Source organism: Octopus sinensis, linkage group LG12, assembly GCF_006345805.1.
Source record: "Octopus sinensis linkage group LG12, ASM634580v1, whole genome shotgun sequence".
NCBI classification, from domain to species: Eukaryota; Metazoa; Mollusca; class Cephalopoda; order Octopoda; family Octopodidae; genus Octopus; species Octopus sinensis.
In genome coordinates, this window is record NC_043008.1 from 9,065,236 (window position 1) to 9,069,535 (window position 4,300).

General features: G+C 31.2%; 1 long non-coding RNA gene across 1 annotated transcript in view; it reads left to right on the top strand.

The window, feature by feature from the left end:
• The window catches only part of LOC118765511, a 55,472-nt gene extending 51,770 nt beyond the window's left edge, over positions 1-3,702 (top strand). The window contains exon 3 of the long non-coding RNA XR_005001373.1: positions 3,558-3,702. This is a non-coding gene — a long non-coding RNA (uncharacterized LOC118765511). The remainder of the gene's footprint in view (positions 1-3,557) is intronic.
• The last annotated feature ends 598 nt before the right edge of the window (positions 3,703-4,300 follow it).

Sequence of the window (4,300 nt, forward strand, 5' to 3'; positions counted from 1 at the left end):
TGTACGGTTAAAATGGTAGCTTCACAATCATATGTTATTGAGTTTAGTCCAACTGTGTATCATAGTTTCTTCTACTGTGGCCTCCCGATACTTCAAGCTTAGAGAGAAATTTCGGGAACGGGTGCAGTCTGAAAATCCATCGTACACGTGTGTGTGAGAGAGTTTGTGTCTGTTTAGCCTTATACAATTTAAAACCATTGATGTCCATACCGTAACACAGACGTGGACAAATACATATTGACAAAATATGTGACAGACTGAAAATAATTGCTGCTGTCGATATGCTTGATATAGACTATTGGACACGATAATGGCTGTAATCTAAAACACGGCAAAAAAAAAACACCCAGCAGATAAAACAAGGTATATGTATGCGTATATATATTAGAGGAGGTACCCAAAAGTAACAGAAAACGTTTTCTGTTTGACAAACGCGTTGTAGTTCAGGCTTCCACAGCTAGAAGCCACTTAGTGCGACCTCCAGGCATCAGTCTGCCGAACAGCGTCGTCGAGTGAAGTCGTACAGCTATGTGGTGTGTTTTTGTTTTGCAGTGCGTCTCCTCTGTTCGTCGATTTTTCCGATAACTGAAACTAAGGAACAGCATGCTTCCGCGAAATTCTGTTTTCTACTGGGGAAAAAATCGACCGAAACAGTTGTCATGCTTCAGACAGCTTACAAGGACGCTGCTATGAGCAAAACGCAAGTTTCAGAGTGGTTTTCATGCTTTAGGAATGGACATGAATAATAATAATAATAAGAAGAAGAAGAAGAAGAAGAAGAAGAAGATGAGAAGAAGAAGAAGAAGAAGAAGAAGAAGAAGAAGAAGAAGAAGAAGAAGAAGAAGAAGAAGAAGAAGAAGAAGAAGAAGAAGAAGAATATCGAAAAATAGAATGAGAACGCAGGTTCGAATTTTCCCCAAGACACCTGATGAAGGCTGAAGGGTACATCAGCCGAAACGTTGTGTTAACAACAAACAAGATGAGAACAAATATCCGTCAAATGTAAATAATATACACAATTCCTCATCTCTTAAATATAGAACTGTAAAACTAAGTCAATAAAATAATATTGCAAAAATCCGGTTTCTTTTGGGTATCCACTCGTATATGCGATGCATAATTTACAATATTTTTTTTTATTAGTCTTACCAATATAAATAGTATACATTTTTCTCTGGCAGAATACGTCTACGATTTCGTTCTATACATTCTAGATGACATAAAAGGTAGGTAAGTAGTATCGTACTATTGTATTAAATATATATATACATACGTATGTATGTATGTATGTATGTATGTATGTATGTATGTATGTATGTATGTATGTATGTATGTATGTATGTTATGTATGAATATATGTATGTATGTATGTATGTATGAATGTATGTGTGTGTGTATGTATGTTTGTATGTATGTATGTATGTATGTTTGTATGTATGTATGTTTGTATGTATGTATGTTTGTATGTATGTATGTATGAATATATGTATGTATGTATGTATGTATGTAATGTATGTATGTATGTATGTATGTATGTATGTAATGTATGTATGTATGAATATATGTATGTATGTATGTATGTATGTAAGTATGTATGTATGTATGTGTGTGTGTATGTATGTGTGTGTGTATGTATGTATGTATGTTTGTATGTATGTATGTTTGTATGTATGTATGTTTGTATGTATGTATGTAAGTATGTATGTATGTATGTGTGTGTGTATGTATGTATGTGTGTGTGTGTATGTATGTACGTATACCGTGTGTATATATGTATATATATATAATATATTATATTATATATATATATTATATATATATCGGTAGATAGATAGAGTGTGTGATAGATAGATAGATAGATAGACAGACAGACAGATGCGTAAGTATATACATATATGAGTGTGTGTATGTAGGTATCTAGGTGTGTGTGTGTGTGCCTGTGTGTATGAGGGTGTGTATACCTAATCTTTTTCATAATCTATCGCAGACTATTCCTGAAGAATGTATACATTTATATATCTATACACATGTATGTGTATGTATGTATGCATGGATGCATGAATGATGCATGTATACATGGATGTATGTATGTATGCATGCATATGTATATATATATATATACAATCTTACGCTTCACTTCATGTTTCTGTTCGCCGTTGGAGCCAGTTCTATGGCCAGATATTGAATTGTCAATGAATTTACAGACAGTTGCTTGCTGCCGATCAGAATGAAAAAAAACTACTCTGCTACTGTTTCTCTTTTCTTTTCTTCTCTTTTCTTTTCTTTTCTTTTCTTTTCCAGCCCCCCCCCCTTATGTTTCAGTTTCATATCTGAAACAGTTTTGATGTCCTAAGATTTAATAATAATTGGGAGCTGATGTTCATTCCAATATTCTACCGTTTCTAATTATACCATCTTCCTCATTCTCATCATTACAACCCCCATCATGATCATCATTATTACCCTCCTCCTTATCATCATCATCGTATTCATCATCATCATCATCATCATCATCATCATCACCAGCAACAAGAGCTGCAACGTACCAGTAGAAGTAACAGCAATATTTACTGCATTGTTGACACTTTCTGTAAGGAATCGGTTTCATATTAAATTTAACCCAAAAAATGTTTATTTAAAGAAAAAGGCTAGAAACTTCAATAGAATAAAATAAATCCTCTGTGATGCGTTAAGTTTTATTTGTATTTTTAGGAATGGTCTTTTTTTTATTTTTTAGTTAGTTGATTTAAAATTTCTTCAAGATTCAATGCGTCACATAAATAATATTCTTGTGTTATAATATTGAAGTTGAAATACTAATATATATATAGAGAGAAGAAAAAAATGCTTGCTTCTATGTTATGTTGTTTGTTTGTAATATTGTTTTTAGATGAATGATCTGTTGTTGCTTTAGTGAACTTGTAATTCTATTTTTCTCTTATTGTTCTTTTCGTTCTTGTCCTTCTAATAATAATAACAACAACAACGAAAACAACAACAACAACAGCAACAACAGCAATAATAATTATAATAATAATAATAATAATAATAATAACAATAACAACAATGATAATAGTAATAGTAGTAATAATAATAATGTTAATGATAATTATGCTAATAATAATAATAATAATAATAATAATAATAATAAATAATAATAATAATAATAATAATAATAATAATAATAATAGTAATAATAATAGCTGTAGTAGTAGTGATAGTAGTAATTGTAGTAGTAATAATAATAATATTGCTCTTTGGTCAAGTCAGCTAAGCATTATTTGTATTTCTGCAATGCAAGAATGACTTAGTTTCTTGTATTGCTTGCTTTTCCATTTCCTTTTCCTTTTTCGTTTCTTTTTCTTTTTTTGTCATAAAATTTTTAAAATGTACAAAAAATAAATTCCTAATAAAACTTTTTTCTCATTGTGTTATGGTAATGCTGATAAATTTTTTTCTAAATAAGAAAAAAAATAATAAAATTAAAAATATCGAGAGAAAACACGAAATAGTAATAAATTTCTTAGAAAAAATATGATTTCAATTATTTTGAACAGAAATTGCACTCGCTTCCAATAAAAGAGAACTGGCTGCAAGATACTATCAAGAAACTATATAAACGTGTCGCTTAATCATCCTTTTGCGAACTTCAATAAAGTTGAGGATAAAAAAAAATACGCAATGACGTTGGTTATTGTTTTACAAAGGTTGTTGTGGAATGTGGGGAACGACAAATAAAATAGTTACAATAAAACATTACAGAGAGCATTGCTGCAAAAAAGTTTTCTCTAAATATGTTGTAGTTTATTTTTAAGTTTCATTTTTACTCATTCTTTTTTGTCTGGTTTCTATCTGATATTCCTACTATCTTAAATATTTTCTCCGCCAGTCCTAGAAGTTTTCAACTCACGTTCATAATAAAGGTTTTGTATTGTGTAGTTTCATAAAAACACGCGTACTAATTTGTTACTTAGACACAAAGGTACTAAATACATAAGAGGGTGGAGAATAAGTTAAGAGATTGTGTTACGATTGCGTAACTTTTCTCCAAAAGTATTTTTCACGTGACTGATGTGAATTGGTCGGTTGATTTGGTTGACGCCTCTCACATCCAATGATATATTAATCTCTCTATATATAAACGGCAGTTTGTCTGTCTGCGTGTCTGTGTGTCTGTTAGATTGTACCCTCACCCTGACCACGGCTTTCAACCGATTCTGATGAAACTTGACACACACATAGCCCAATGTCATAATTCAAAACTAACGCAGCGAAAAGTTTGAAAAGTTCCCCCAGTTCT